The 17,059-nt window shown below is 38.7% G+C and overlaps 1 long non-coding RNA gene across 1 annotated transcript; it reads right to left on the bottom strand.

Annotated features, from left to right (window-relative positions):
• Positions 1 to 527: 527 nt before the first annotated feature.
• On the bottom strand, positions 528 to 3,211 carry LOC140930554 (uncharacterized). Its single transcript, XR_012164869.1, has 3 exons — positions 3,105 to 3,211; positions 976 to 1,070; positions 528 to 624 (listed from the first exon to the last, which is right to left on the bottom strand). It is a non-coding gene; the product is annotated as an uncharacterized lncRNA (long non-coding RNA).
• Between the last annotated feature and the right edge of the window lie 13,848 nt (positions 3,212 to 17,059).

The raw sequence follows: 17,059 nt of genomic DNA, 5'->3' as shown, positions 1-17,059 counted from the left end.
AAAAAGTAATACCCAAGAAGAAATTTGAAGCATTGAATGTACGAAAATGTGAAGTGAATAAGGGGACAGGACAGGCGGAACACATTTGTCCGTCGTGAATGAATTACGCCAACTTGATCGAGGTACTAAACTAGAATTTCATTTTACAGACACAAATTATTCCTTAAAAACATTTGTAAAATTAATGGTTACACTAACTTGAGGTAGGAGATCCAGTCTGTCTGCGTCCATTGATTTACCACCCGCTCCAACCATGCAACAAAAGAACCATTCCTTTTTGGCTGTACAGTAGTTAAGGACAAAAGGTATCAGAAAGACAAGAAAATAACTTTGAAGTCAAATGGACGTTTCAAAACCAAAATAGAAATGGCAGGAAGGGGTTAAGTTTGGTTATTTTTTACCTTTCCTTGAAATAATACATTCCTCTCCTGGTGTCCTGCTTAATTACAATGTATTTCGTAATAAAGAATTCTGCAGATAAATATAAAACTACTCCTTAAAAGAAATTATTTGCAACACAAACCTGATGGATAAGAGAGCTCTACTGCCTGTGTCAAATGCTCTTACCACTGAGATCTTTACTTGAACACTCTAAGAAGTAGGAACCGTTTTCTTCACATGGCTCTAGTACGAAAGGACAAAAAAAGGAAAAGTTGGTCTAAAATAGTATAAAACGTCTCCTGATTATAAAACTTCGAAGGTACGTTTTAAAAATACTGAATGAAATAGGCTGAAAATGATTCAGTTTTTTTTTCAACGTCCGTAAATTTCTCACTTTTCATCGTAAAACGACACAGGGTGATTGCTTATCATGCAGTTTCCCTATTACACTGTAATTTTTAATGAAAGTCAACGTTATCGTAGCTAGAGTATGACTTTGTGTTTACATACTGTCTATCATGTTTGATACATGTACATGTATGTTACTTAAAGGTAGAAATTAATCTATTAAAATGTATAAACGGTAATATTAACCTGAAGAATCTAGAAATCTGCTGTCAGTGTCCAGTGTTTCCAGAAGAACCTTACTAGTACCTTAACCATGCAGGAACCATTTCTGGACCTGGGGGCTATAACAAATGACAAAGTAAACAGTTAGACAAGAATGGTACAGTGGTACTGATTTTTGTTTATTATTCTGTTTATCAGTTCCTATATATTTTCCTAGAACCTTTGCAGTCAAACCCCATTAATCAATATGGACACTGAGGGGGCCATTAGAAAAGGTCCGTATCAACAGGTGTCCACTTTAACTGGATTGAATATAGAGAAAATGTACATTTAGGGGTTTCTTTCCCCAGGGACAAAGCAAACTGTCCATTAGGGATAATAATGACTTGTTTGTTTTAAGCAGGTGTTTGTAAAGCGGGCTTTGAAGGTAAAAAACACAGATTTTTTGTTACATTATTGCAAAAAGTACATGTTTTATGTCATTTGTTTTCAGGGTAATTTTGATTTAACTTAGATTGATTTTTAATTTCTTTCGTCTTTTAGCCCTAAAAGACAAAAGAAATTGAGAATGAACCTATGTTACAAAAATTCTAACCTGAAATCAAATTTGCTACAAAGCCAGATGCAAAATGTCTGAGACACACTTAGATTAAGAAAGCACTTTTTAAAATAAATGTGAGAGAATTTTAAGGAATACAAGGAAATGTGACAAAAGTGCTGTCCAAGAGCCTTGGGTCAGTAGAGCAACACATTGGGCTAGCATGTTTACCTCCGATCGGCAAGCCAAGCAACGTTTTGCCAAGGTAAAAGTAAAAATTTTAACACAATGTACAGCATGTATGAGAAAAAGGAAGGGGGGGGGGGGGGGGTGGTGGAAGGCCTGCAAGGCTATTCCAGGCTAGTTATATCAGTTTTTACAATGTTCATCTCACCCTGCCCAATCAAAGTTGTTATTTGAAGGGTTGAATACAACCTTGGAATCTAATGGGCGAGAGCAGCTTGAATTACACAATGTCTGATAAACAATTTTGGCCAACTAAATAAGTTAGTGCCTCAAGCCTTTGTAACAGATTGTACCCACGATAATAAAAAAATTTATTAAAATAATAATAATAATTAAATATTAATATACCTTTTGCCCTTCATAACCAGCAAATAAATTTCTATTAACGTTAAAATATTATTCATTTTAATTTATGTACAAACAGTCTAGCCAAGGAAGAAAATTTTCAGTTCGTGGCATAGTCATTAAAGATTTTTGTATCAAGAAGAACAATCATTAAGGCCAATTTCTATGATGTTTTATCGAAACCAACATTCTTTAGTGGGAATGAAGTTTCATGTTCCTTTGGTGAAGGTTCATTTATGAGAATAGAGTATCAATAACAACGCAACTATTTTATGAGCATTATCTTGCCGATATTGCGTTGAATTTAGAGGTATCTTTTAATTCCTGTGTATTTTATAATATACATGTACCTAAAACTGATATAATTGCAGAAGTGGCACATATACATGTAGCAATCATTTTGTTAGGCTTGTACAGTGCATGTGTGTAATTTGGTGCTGTGCTTGCACAAACAAACACGCAATGCATGCAATACTTAGTCAATACATGTACAAAATCAGGGAGTCAGAGCATAAATAAAAATAGTCAGAAAATGTGCTGCGTGATTAAGGTTTATGCAGACCTATATACCATGATGTTTGAATGGCAAAACCATTAGAAGATTAATGAGCAAAAACTTTATTTGTTAAAAAACACTGTGCAGTAAAAATGCATGTATAAGAACCTAGATTTTTCCAACTTAGCCTAAACAGGTTCTTACAGAAATGGTATTTAGTGGGATTTTAGTTTTCTTAGCTTCTTAACCCTCGGACGTACAAGGGGGTGGATGCCACCCCACCTAAGGTTTTTCTGAGTTTTTTCCTAACTAAAGGATCAAACATCAGCACATGATGTGTTCAGTAGCTGTTCGTTCATAGCTGTTCATTCTGTCAGTTTCTATGGTTTAGAGATATGACGTCATAAGTACCAGGTGGTCAAGCCAGTAGGGCCAGTGCAATTTGTGGTCTTGAAAAATGTACGAGTGCTGATTTATCCCAAATGACACAAGAAAAATCATGTGATTCCTTGTTAATAATATACTCACATAGCTCCCTGTTCCCTGCCTACAAATGACAACCTTGACCAAGATTGTTCAAAGTTTAGACAGGTCAATATTGATGGATAAAAACACAGAATTGCTTTATGGTTACATGGCTTGTGATTTAGGTCCGTTTGCACATTCTTCATCCTCACTGAAAAAAAAAAAAAACATAATGGAGTTGTCGTTCTACTGACAGACCCTTAACTCACCTGAGGCTGACAATCAATTTAATTTCAATTTTCTGCACTCAATTTAATTTTCCTTTGCACTGAAAAAAAATTCAATTTTCTGCACTGTTTGGGATAAATAATATTATTACGTGCTCTCAGGCAATGAGTTTGCTGAAATCTTTGCATGTATATTATACATGATAACCACACAGTAAATTTACCTTTCCAAAGTACTAGACGCATGTCTTTCATGCTGCAGTGTCCACAAAATGCTGTGCTCCATTTTGAATCTTACTTACTGGAACCTAGACTAAATTTTTTTTTCTGTATAAAACTGTGTCTTCATTTTTGTAAAATAAGAACCTATTGAAAATTTTAGGCCATATAGTTCTTATGAAAAGGGTTTTAAATAATTTTGCATAAGCATTGTCTTTTATTTCTGTCGGAGCCACTGTAATACTCAGGAGAAATTAAGAACCGAGGTTATGCAATGTTTTGGGAGGCAAACAAGGTGTATTATTAATTGGAGATGTGTGAATTACAAATGGGCAGCTTTGGAACTGACTGGTACATAAGGGAGCATTTATTGTATTCATATTACTGGTTTGCAGCTGACATCACAACAGTCATGTAAATTCTTTGAGAAAAATATTCTACTGTTTTGACCCCCAACATGGCCGCCTTGTCCTGTGGTTGCAAACCACATGGGTGGAAATTTATCAAGAAAGGTCCTCTTAATGCAGTTTGAGTCAGGAAATTTATGCATGTACAAGGCTGTCAACTCTCGCGGATAATCCAAGGGACTCCAGACTTTTGGACCAGAGATCCAGATAAGAGTATGAAATCTTAAGGCTAATCGCCAAAGTTTGCCAATTCCTGTAGGCTCAAATTTCCGACAATAAAATTTCAAACACATGGGTGGAAATTTATCAAGAAAGGTCCTCTTAATGCAGTTTGAGTCAGGAAATTTATGCATATACAAGGCTGTCAACTCTCGCGGATAATCCAAGGGACTCCAGACTTTTGGACCAGAGATCCAGATAAGAGTATGAAATCTTAAGGTTAATCGCCAAAGTTTGCCAATTCCTGTAGACTCAAATTTCTGACAATAAAATTTCAAATATTTTGTGTTGTTTGAGCTATCAAAGATTTCCTCATAAACTCTGGTATGCCACTGAAATAATGTGATTGGTGGGAAGTAAACCATCTTTTTTTGCGCGTTTGTTTCATTGCAAATTACTGACGATTGGAGTCGATGAGTATTCTTTTTGCACAAATGATGTCATGTGTCGTACTACAAGGAACCTCGATATAATGAAGGGCCAAGGGACTGGCAAAATATGTCCGCTATAACAAGGTTTTGTTAATTGTAGGTTTTTTCCATATATTTTACTATTATGCATCAGTCAATTTCTGTTGATATTATTTGAAGAACATCCTTTCATATATATACAGCTATTCATAACATATAACATTACAGCGCTCTATTAATTTTAATGTCAATAATTTTATATACATTTTTCGTTGATCGCAGAGTCAAATAATGCCGTTTTAAGCATTTTAATGTGTGATTTTTTGTTTCAATAAACGTCTTCCCTTGTAATAGCACTAGGATTCTAATGCAGACTTCATGGCGCGGACTTCAATACTAAAACCCCAGACTGGTGCATGTCGTCACGCCATGAAGTCTGCATTAGAATCCTAGCGCTATTACAAGGGAAGACGTTTATTGAAACGAAAAATCACACATTAAAATGCTTAAAACGGCATTATTTGACTGTGCGATCAACGAAAAATGTTGCAGTGTTGACGGAGGACAGGGCATTTGCCCTCTTTTTCCGTCCCCGCCCTAGGGCATTTGACAGCCCAATAGTCCCCACCCACGGGAATGTGCCATCCAAGGCAAATTGACTGATGCATTACTGGGGTAAAGAAAATCGTTCGTTATACCGAGGACCTCGTTATATAGAGGTTCGTTATATCGATGTTCCACTGTATACGTTATGATGTCATCTATCATCCCTTCCCTATCAATTCTCACGATGTGCCAGACTGCAGACTTGCAAACTGGCAGGTAAACGACGTAAACAATGCTGTGAAATGCTTTAACAGATTCCCTATCCCTAAACTAGACTTTCAGAAGACTCAGTTAATTCTCAGTATTTAAAGACGTGAGGGGTTGACAGCCCTGCATGTAGCCGCTGGAAAATTTTAAATCTTACATTAATAAAACAATCTAAGTCTCTATCACATTTCTATGATCTCAAAAGAGCCTTACCTTTAATTTAATCTCCGGGCCGATAGACTTTTTGTGCTGCTTTGCGTCAAAGCTTGTTTCCCTATGCTGAAGTTGCACATTTCTATACACATAAAGGAGCTAAACGACGACGAATAAGCCACCAGATGGTTAACCGTTCAAGCCACAGTGCTGAAGTTCGTACAAACGGTGAAATCACTGTAAAGTTCAGCCTTGAACGAGCACGATTTTGTTCAGCGCCATCTTGTTTGATTCTTGGGCCCAGGTCTCACTCACTAGAGGGACTTAGAAATTCTGCCACGTGACAAACCTGTTCTAGGCGGGCTATCCTAATAAGCGGGTTACCTCACCTAACTGGGGTCCCCCAACTCCACGTTAACAGACCCGAAAATAGTTTGGAACAGTTTTATCAATTTTTTACCCTTTAACAAATACAGGGACGATTTACTTTCCCCCATACAAATGGGGGAATGGGCAAAAAACAGGGTCAAATAGGAAAAATGTCGGCGAGCGAAGCAAGCCGAGCGGTTGCCACCGGCACCCTTTTCCCACTCCAGACTACCTCTCGGCTCACTTCGCTCGCCGATTTTTTTCTCCCAAGCTGACTTTTTTTTCTCCTTTTTCCCCCATGCAGAGCCTGGTCCCAGGCTATCGTCGTTGTTGTTTTTATGCTATTGATAGAGCTTAAAATGTGCTTGTTAAAGTGAATCGCTTTTTGATCTCTGAGAACAGGAGCCCATCAAATGGAGCCTCCATCTCCATTAATTTCTTGAGTCAACCCTTTCCCGAGTAGATTTATAAATAGAACGGCTAGTTTCCCGCGAAAAGTGTCATATTTCCGTGAGTCTCGTGTGTCACCGTAAAAAAATAAAATTGGATGAAGTAGAACTCAGAAGCCAGTCCTTCGACCGTTTTCCTTTTTTCCTTTTCGTCCATTTTTACAATTGTACAGCCGCTGGGATCTGGGTGTCATGAAATAAAAGTTAATGAATTACCCGACAGAGACTGAGCATGAAGCGATGGGACAAAGGCAGCGAACTCAGGATCACGGAAAGGTTATCTTTGCGAGTGTTTATATTGCTGTCATAAATCCCACATTTAAGCATGCACCTTGAAAGGAGTCGACGATTAAGTGTTTTGTGGACGATTTGGAACTTTTCGATGATTAGCGCCGAAGAAGTGCCAGGATCATTTGATTTTTGTCATGACCGTGGAGTGGATTTCGCCAGTTAAGAACCGCGTGCAAAAGCGATGACCTAAGTAGCAACTAACGAGGAATGCTTCAGTTCCGAAATTTGAGAAATTGCAGTCTTCCTTTACAACTGACTTGTATCACCATGAGAGTTGCCTGATAAAACTGGCACTTGATGGGCTCCTGCTGAGAAATAATAATCGTTGACATTTTGTTGAATTGCTAATGGTCCCCGGATGACCCACCGCATGTAGATTGTTAGAGTATTATTTTTAATAAAGGTTGAAAATCGCTCCGATTTATTGTAAATTCATTTTTATGAAATTTTTTATTATTTTATCCTCTAACACAGCCGCTGCCAAAACACTTTATAGAGTAGAGAGCACCTACAAAATATTTCGCGGATTTTTTACGATACTCTCTCCTTTTCTTTCCTGTTATCCTTGCTGGCATACAGGAGATTCCGTATTGTTTCAATTTTTTTAGTATGACAATATGTTTATTTTCTTTACTAAACTCTAATAAATGTTCTTGTTATTCAGTGAAATGCAGTGCGTTGATTCAGTCATTCTTATCAAATATGGAAAAATGGATTCCAATCTTAACAGTTTGGTTGAGGTCAAGGAGACCAAAGAGTCGTAACACACACTATCACACAGTAAACGGCTAATTATAACGGTGGCGCACTCGGCCGGAGAAAAGTAAAGCCCTTGAATATACGGCAGAAAATGTAGCAGGCGCAGATGAAAGAGTGTATAACTGAGAGGATTTAAAAGAAGAAGAAAAAAACGCGAGGGAGGGTAGAGGGTCTCAATGGGGTGGTGTCTTTTACGGTTATCGGCTAAAATTTTGGCTCTTTTACGGCTATCGGTTAATTTTTTGCAGTTACGGTTAACAAAAAAGTTAAAAATTAATTTCTTTTGTTTCAAAAAGTTAAATATTAATTAACCTGTATTTTTTGTATCTTTAAAGCAAAATAAAGGCCTTCGGATCATCTCGGGATAAAATAAGCTATTCTATTGAAAAATTTTCACATTTGATAGCTCAATATACTTTTATAAAGTATTCCACTTCTAATATCATTTTACACATAGAAATGCCAATAGTGAGCAGACACGCGAACGCCCAACTCAAGACCGGGGCGCGACATTCCACACTGGAGACGGCTCATTCGTTTGAGACGGGTTATCCGTTTGATGATTCGCGTCAGATAGGTAACACGTCTCAATTTGAAAATGGAATAGTTTTAATTTTGAAATGAACAACCCCCCTGACTTTATCCGTCAATTTTGAAGTACGGAAGATGGATTATCCGTTACAGACTGAGCCTGTGTACAGCCGCAACCTCCCCACAGAAAAAATCGGAGAAGGGGTGTCTAACGCTGTGGAGGGGGGGGCGACTGTAGACAGGCGAGTCTGGATAATCCCTTTCTAGTTGTCCTGTGAAAACGGCCAATAACAAAATTCCCGTGTCCAGTGTTTTTAATCATAGCGAAGGACTGTACAAAACGACTGCCTGTTGTTGCCTTGTCCGTAGACCTCATTATTCCGCGCGGCTAATGCGTTTCGGGTCACGTGGTCAGTGCGAGTTCGCCACCGAAATGCCTTGACCGAGATTGCATGGCAATGTCTACCGTAGCGTCAGAGAAAAACAGGAAAATATTGTTTATCGGCAACGTGTTTTACAAACAGCTCTGCGTGTTGTTTCACTAGTGTTTCGAAGGCACGACATTCTGAAAATCGCATTAATTCCCAGTGAGAAGCCCTCTTTCGCTATAGGAAAAATTAGTTCCCCGAGATACACCTAAAAGGCTTTTCGCCTAACGTGCGTACGGAGTCAAAGTAGCCGGAAAATAAAAAACGCAACCTGTTACCATAAGCGAGTTAAACACCTTCCATAAAATTAACAAATCTAGGGGACAATTTCTTTTACGGTTAACTCTTTTTTACCCAATTTACGGCTAACGGTTAAAATTTTTCAATTTTTACGGCTATCGACTAAATTTTTGGCCGTTTTACGCCTATCGGTTAACCCCATTGAGACCCTCAGGGTAGTATTTAACAATTATTCCTCGAGCCCGAATAATGGAATCTGAGTCAATAGCCCATGAGGCCGAAGGCCGAATGGGCTATTGACTCATATTATCAATGTTGCGTTCTGATTGGCTGAGCTACTACTAAGCTATATGTTACAGGTTATAGACTACTAGTAGCACAAAGCGCGCGCTTTTTGGCGGCAAAAAAGGATTAAAGTCTAGCTTTAACCACCTAAATTTTTTTTATTCTCGATATTTTTGACCAACTAGTTGGATTTTACTAAAAGCGGTTATTAATATTTTCGGGTATATCCCGTTTAGTACCCGGGCGTTCGATCCACGCTTTCCAGTCACTGGGTGTTAAGCGAAGTCAGCATTCATCATTCCTTCGTCGCGACAGAAGAAACGTTTGATGCCCAAAGGTAGCCCAAGCTCGAAATATGAGCATCGGCGAACATCGGCATTGTTGCGTAACATTCGAAATATAAGGATTTGTATGGGAAAAAAACCTGTCGTTGCTGTAACCTACGAAAACGAAAGGATTTCAATAAAAAAACAGCTCACCTTACTTAAAATGTGTGTTACGTCCCTCCTATGGGGTCCACGGGCCGATTTATGGTTTATTTACGCGCGTACGTGCCTACATCATGGAACTACGCCACAGTAACTTGCGGATTAACCTCGTTAGTTCATGAGTGTGTCCGTGTTGCTGAGTGTTTATCTGTAACTGTACATGCTAGCTGATCTTAGAGAAGTAAACAAGGACGAAGGTTGACGTTTAACGTTACTTATTTTAGCTCAGACTACATGCAAAACAGTCCGTATCGATTTCAAGAAAATCTCGCGCCCTTTGATTCACGCCTGAAAATAACTGCGACTGATTTGGCCAGTCGGGTTATTCCGTTTGAAACCCAGCCGAGTTCTAGGTTAAAAGTGAGGTAAGCGAGCCTTCTCAAAGCTTAAGACAACTTTTTGCCGAGATATTACCACAACCTTACAATTACTTTCAAATGCGAAAGAGAAAGAAATGATTTCAATTGAGCGTTGGACTTATTTTTCCGGCGTTTCAGCTGAAGATGTGGCTTGATCAGCAAACTGTCCATTTGTTTTCGTTTACAGGCAGAAAGAACATCACGTATCTGGTTTGGGCAAATAACATCCTCTTTTGCTGATGGAGGAAAGTTCAGTATGGAAGAAAGTCGAGTACTGCGTGATTTTTTTAAGTCAGTGGTTAAGTCGATATGCAATATATTTTATCATTTTCTCTGGGTAAAAAAATGCAGTAACACTTTTTTACCATTAAATAATCATGATTCCGGGTTGTCCAACTTGAAGCAACTGATTTCTTTTCTTTTCTCTCTCAATGAAAGAAACACCCGACAACGACTTCTTCTTTGGGTTGTGACACTGCAGTTGTTACTCTGCTTTGCTGCATTCCAAACACGTTCAGTATTTTGTAATATTTGCCACGTTATGTATAAGGGAACAAAAATTTACTTCTGGCACCGGAACTGAAAGCCACTATCTCTTCCTAGAGCTGGCACAAATACTATATTATAAGTAAAAACTCTTTCGATTTATGGTTCCCATAAACAGTCCGTTGAAGGAACATCTGCCGATAAACGCGAATTTCAAAAATTCACGTTAATTTCCGCGCCATCAATTGCCACCATTTTCGAACCGATTTCTCGATAAACTTTCTTTCACTTTACACTTAAGGAAAAGGAGAAATTTATCAGGGTGGAGATCAGCCATGCAGTAACAGCCTAAAGCCTGAAACTGTAAAGAACACTTGAAGAGCCCAGATTTCTTCGCTTGACCTCCTTCGTATGTTTTTTTGGCACAACCTCGGAGCTGTGTTAGCTTGTATCACGACATTTATCGATACTCTAATTTTTGGAATCGCCACCAAATTTAATTTAGTGAAACATAAAAAAATCACTCAAAACATCATAAGAAGGTCTTAAAAACACCGGAAAGAAGAACGCACAGATGGAAAAACTTTAAGGAAGTTATAGTTTGAAATTGTGTTTTTGAAAACTTGTTAGCCTAACAGTTTTTTTTGACGCTTGATATAATGCATGTGGGGTATATTTGTTGCTGTCATTTTGTTATGGTGTATATGTTTAAATCCCTGGACCCAAAATTAACTCTAAAAAATTTCATGCCGAATTTAGGAGCCTTAAAAATTTCCAGAAAGCAGAAATAATGTAGCACTAAATTATCATGTCATTCCATGCCCCTTCGTTGTCATTCTCATTGCAGATCTTACACTGACTGACACAATCGTCAGATTGTTTTGATAACCCCAAAATATCCCCGCTTAAATCAAACCACCCAAAAAATACTTCCCAAATTTTCCTACCCAAAAAATCCCGCAATCGAAAATTTCAAACCCAAAACAACAATCTTGTGACGTTATTTTTTCACCAAAAACAATTAAAATCGAAAACCAAAAACGTAGGATTTTTTGGAATACAAAGTTCTACCATCGTACTGTGTCGCAAATATATGGACTTTACACTAAAGTGAGTATGGTGACATGACTGCCAAACACATTCCAAAATATCTTACAACTTGATACGAGTGTACCATTCCAGTTCTTTTAGTGTTTAAACTCGTATGATTCAACTCATGTAAAGTAATCCGGATTCCAGCGTCCAAAAATTTCTGCTTGTGGAATCCGGAATGCTGGGCTTTGGAATCCGGAATACAGCTCAAGGATTCCAGAATCCCGCTTGTGATTGGAATCCGGAATCCAGGTTCCACTGACAAAGAATTCGGATTCAACAGCGTAGAGTTGAGAATCCAAGACTGTCTTGGATTACTTTACACTGGGCGATATGATAAGAAGAGATTTCCAGTAATACTACAACCTAGTACAACTTGACTCTCCTCTAACCGAAATGAGTGTCAATAGCACTAACTGGGGACACTATTTTTTACGTCTCCTACTGGAGACGGGACCGCCATTTTACGTGGCCATTCGAGCCACGCGAAGGTCTAGCCATTTCCAGGGCAAAGGAAGTACCTTCATTTCTCAGTTATTTTTTAAGACCCTGAGTATTGGTCCGGCCCCGGGAATAATGAACCGCGACCTCCCGCTCTGTAGTCAAGCGCTCTACCGACTGAGCTAACCTTGCCGCGGTTAACTGGAGTGTTATAGATAGTGCTTCCTGTTTAAAATTTGTTTAATATCTTCTTCATAATTCTTCAGGAGCATTTTGTCTATGGGTAAGGGCAATATCATCGTGACATAGCCCCTTTAACTAAGCATGCCGCTACAGGCGATAATTATTGTATAGTAGTGTTTATCATATTTCACGGAAACTCAACGACAGTTTCGTTAACGGTACAATCAACACGTAATTAATGAACAGTGGATGTACCAAAGGGGTCTTTTTCGGCCAGTTAACTCGTCTCTTATTGTTTTTGCGTTGGGTATGCTGTTACTTGCGATGGACAGTACACCATACAGTGTTCATGGCCGCTAATCTTCGTTAAATTACTACTGTTAAAATTATTAAAGCTCGTAAACGATGAGTGTGGATAGAAAATACGGAAAGCCTCTTTCGCCAGGAGTTGGACATAAACGGGCTCCTTTCTCAGAACTGTTCTGGAAAAAGGATATCTTTTAATCTCTACTGCTGATTGATCTTTCAGGCTGCAAAAATTGATAAAGTACCGTATACAGCAACAGCTTAATTCTGATATCGGTAACTAGTAACCGCTCACCGGTAATCATGACCCGGCGGAGCTCGGCGGGGGCACTCATGAGAAGATTGGGTCCCCGAAGGTCTACCGCCAAGGCCTTCCCTGGTTAAGACAAAACAACTCATTTTATTCATTTCGTTCTGAAATTAGAGTTTTTTTGCAAAAAATGATGGTGCCACAAACTGCCAACCTCCGGCCCAAAAAGACACTCTGTTCAAGACGCTAAATATGATTGATTGTATACCCTGTTTAAGACTCAAGACCTTGAAAACCATACTTGTTCAGTGGCACGCAGTTCTGAAGCCAAATAAGGGAGTACCCCCGGACCGGTAACCAACTTTTAATTAGTCTCAGTTTCACTTGCTCGTAAGAGAGATTGTCGCTCAATCTGAAATGGCAAAAAAGAACAAACATAATGCAATAGCTGAAACCGAGAGCACGCACGTGTGTGCCCTTGAAATGGATTAGTTCCATAAGTGCTTTAAAAAGATCAGCTGTCAGTGAATAAAGACATTGATATCCAAGTGAGGAGCAACACGGAAGCACAAAAGACACAGAAGAGAAAGCCTTCATGAGTAGAGGAACTGATTTCGAGAGATAGTTGACTGCAACTCCGCTGCCTCAGCTTAGGCTTTGGACTAAACTGACTAATTGACATAAAAAGTCTACCGCAAACGTACCGCATCAGGTTGACAGTGATATGTCACGATGGCATTCTTTTGTCCTTTTCTTTTTGACACACGACTATAACAGAATATCAAAGATAAGGAAACACTCGTATATGAGTACATGGCTTCCTTTTAAAAAAAACGCTCCCAAATCGTTTTGTTCAAACATTTTGAATATAAACCGATATAACACCGGCCAAAGATATGATTAGCTAGGAACCATTTGCGTATTGTTTCCTCCAATATTGTAAACACCAAATCACGTAATTGAAATAGCATATCAGCGGAATAACGCTAGAATACTGGGGTTTGTCCCATACTTTTGTTGCATGAACAAGGCTTGCCAACCGTCTTCTTCATGTATGCATATAAAAATAAATCCTTCCTTAAATCAATTCTTGTCTCCTTTTTATCTCTTTTCAAGGCTTATGCTTAATAAGCCTTGATAGGGTTAACTATCTCAGCCTTTTTAATCTGCTCAGAGATCCATTATTGTATCATTACTAACAGTCCAAAACTGACAGCTTAGATAAAAGTAAACCCAATGTAGGGTTGATTCATGTGTACCTATTATAGGTCAGCGCTAAGAGGATCTGCAGGTTCCTTACGTATCTATTTGCAGTTTTTTGGAAAAGGTCACTGGACATGGAAAAAGGAAACTACAGGGGCACCCAACGACTGTTTTCTGTAAAATATCTGCCGTTCGGAGAAGCAAATATTGCCTAGAATTTTCTATTTCTTGAGGACGGCAAAAAGTTTCTAGATGACCGTTCCACCCGTGCACAATTTTCGAAGCTTATCTGATAAATTCCCTAACGATTTTTTTTAAGTCTAATTTTTCACATTCCACTCACCAGGTTAGGCAAAAAAGGAAAAAAGGAAACTAAAAACTTTCAGATTCTCAAAGTGTGATAGAGAGGATATCAGAAAAATTCTTTTTTTATACATTAATACGTTATAAATTGCATCTAAAATTTTCAGAAAAATAGCATTGAAGCCCTTGTAATTTCGAAACGACTCAAGTTCCCCTAGAATTTCTAAATAGATACAAATTTTATAGCGCCGCTTAGAATGCATTTCTAGAGATCTAAAAGTACTCTGGATAGCCTAAAAAGGGTTTTCAATATATTTAGGAGGAAACCGTCGTTGGGTGTCCCTTTAAGGGTGCCCCTGAAACTAAAAAGGCGAGAATTAATAGAAACCTGTGTAATGAGACACGCGGAAATGATCGAGGACCTCGTACATGTCGTTCCAAAAGTTTAACGTGCTCAACAAACATAAAGCATAGAGTGAGCTAAAGATATTATATTTATTTTAAGACATTTGAAGAGGTTTTGCATGACTTGATCACGTGATCAATTTTCGGTAAACACGTAAGAGATGAGTTCACTATTGAAAAATTTCGTTAGCGCATTAAAATTAAGTAACCTGAGAATTTTCAACTGTGTATCTCAAAAGTTGCGATTGTAACGGCCGCCGAAAGTTAGAAGCATTTGTATGAGAAAAACATTTTTTGCCATCCAGTTACGCTTGCACTGTTTTCCATATACAAATCCTTGTAAATTCTAAAATTTTTCATCTGTCGTTCAATATTTTTCTTACGCATTTAAGGGCCCAGATTGCCTGTTATGAGCTAAAAGGAGATTTGAGCCCTGTAATGCTGAAGGAAATATTTCATGAAAGTTTTAAAAATTTCGAAACTACAAGGATTTTTGTGGAAAACCATACACGAGCGTGACTGGATGGCAAAAGTTGTTTTTCTCATCATGTACAAAATGCTTCTAACTTTCGCCGGCCTTTGCAATCGCTACTTTTGAGACATACGGCTGAAAATGGTCAGGTTACCTAATTTTAATATGCTCTTTCAGCTTGTGCTAAGAAAATTTTTCAAAAGTGAACTATCTTCGTATTTACCGAAAGTTGATCACGTGATCAAGTCATGCAAAGAGCCTAGTTGTTAAGGAATTGAACAGAACATGACATCACTGTGTGCTTTAGAATAAGCCATTCTGTGAAGCTTGTTTATAACCTTCTTCTAGTCAGGCCCAGTGAACCGACCCTAGCGAAGCTATTAAAAAAACAGTGAGGTATCAAAAACTTCCTGCTGATTGTCAGTGAGAAAACAGCGATGGTAGTGGCTAGATAACAGTTCTTTATTGGCTTTGAAGCAGTTACGAAAAAGAAGAATGACCAGAATAAATTAAAATGACAATGATAAGAAATAGAAGTAGTACTAAAGGAAGCGGTAAACGCTCTAAACATAACAAGTTAGTTTCCTTATGAGCTAAAACACGTTCAGTTACGTGATCAGCTGAAGTATCATCGAGCACTCATCCGGTTACCTTCTCTATAAAAGCAGCAGTGCATCCTCAAATTCATCAGTTGTGCGTTGAAAGCTTCACAGCTAAGTTCAGAGATGTCAGGATTTTTCGCTTTTCGAATTTCCGCCGTGGCTTGCCTGCTTGTTTTCCTTTACAGCAGGCAGAGCTCGGCATGGCACGTTTTTTACAGACCAACAGCGCCAAATTTGCCCGATAACCCGAACGACCCTTATTATAACAGTAAGTAATTTTTTCCAGCCGTTAATTATAAATGTTTGTGACTGTTGTACAAATATGCTGAAAGCAGTATCTTTCTACTACACTATTTGACTTAAAATTGAACCACGAGCCATTTTCTGTCAGTAACTCGATAGGCAGTTCTTCTGTGAAGTGATTTCTCTGCACATTAATTACTCCATATGAAACTCATGACCATTTATATAAAGCCTTCTTTTATTATTGTTGCACTATAAGAGCTAGTTTTGTTTATTCACCGTCCACGGTGTAACCAACCGATGACGACAATAGCCAGTGAGCAGGCACACCATGTGCGAGTTTGGGGAATTTTTGGCGGTGGAGCCCCTAGGGCGCGAGGAATGAGCCTTATCACAGGCTATGACGACAAGTACACTACTAATACTAGGCTATCACAGTAAAGACTGGACAAAATTCCGTAATCTTCCAGTTATTGGCTGATCTACCTGTAAAACAAGAAAATACGTACGTCCTTTTGTAAGCCCCGCTTCAAATGAATTCGTTTTTTAATGACGTTTTCCTCCTCAAGTCCCTTTCGAAGATACATAAGCCCAGGGCTTTTAAGCAGTAATTTTACGGTATTGCCTTATTTAGATGCGATTTATATTTATAGCACGGCTAAAGTATTAAATAACTCGGAATTACTGAGTTTTAACCTCAGTGGACGTAGCTCAGATCGATTGGGACTCGTATGCAAAACTCCATTGCGTGTCTGACGAGCCAAGGGACAGACCATGCCTTTAGAATTTAAAGGCCTCTTTGTATGCAGGAATTGTTCAATGCGGTCACTCTGTCTTCGAGATAATTCGTGATAATTTAGGCTTTTCAAATTCATTTAAAATACAAGAGCTGCAACTAAATGCAGCTACGGCGGATGGAGTGGCTCTGATTTTTAATTACATTTGCAGGATTTCAGACAGTCCCCACCCCGGAAGTCACTGCAACTCAGTTAATGACTAAATTTTTGGGCATTAATCCGACGAATACACGCGGCAAGAGATCAGCGTCTGTTTTTGATGTTGTGATCGTCATGGATGGCTCCGGATCGATTGGTAGATGCGAATTTGAAAGAGGAAAAGCAGCAATGAAGAACTTGATACTGTCAGCATCTGAAGACACGGGGGCTGACGAAAAGTTTGCTGCAGTTACCTTCTCAAACTCAGCCAGCGTCAACTTTAAGTTTCTACCACACTCTGCAGCGCAGCAACGGTTAATGATGATTTCTTATCCAGGTGGCGGGACCAATACTCAAGCAGGACTGGAAATGGCCAAGACACTGTTCCAGGATTCTTCAGCAGGTGAGATGAAACAACATAAAGCAAGCAATAATTAAACTGGAAGGAAA

Source organism: Porites lutea, chromosome 3 (genome assembly GCF_958299795.1).
Source record: "Porites lutea chromosome 3, jaPorLute2.1, whole genome shotgun sequence".
NCBI classification, from domain to species: domain Eukaryota; kingdom Metazoa; phylum Cnidaria; class Anthozoa; order Scleractinia; family Poritidae; genus Porites; species Porites lutea.
Note: the sequence above shows the minus strand (reverse complement) of the source record. Positions and strands in the feature narration are given on the sequence as shown.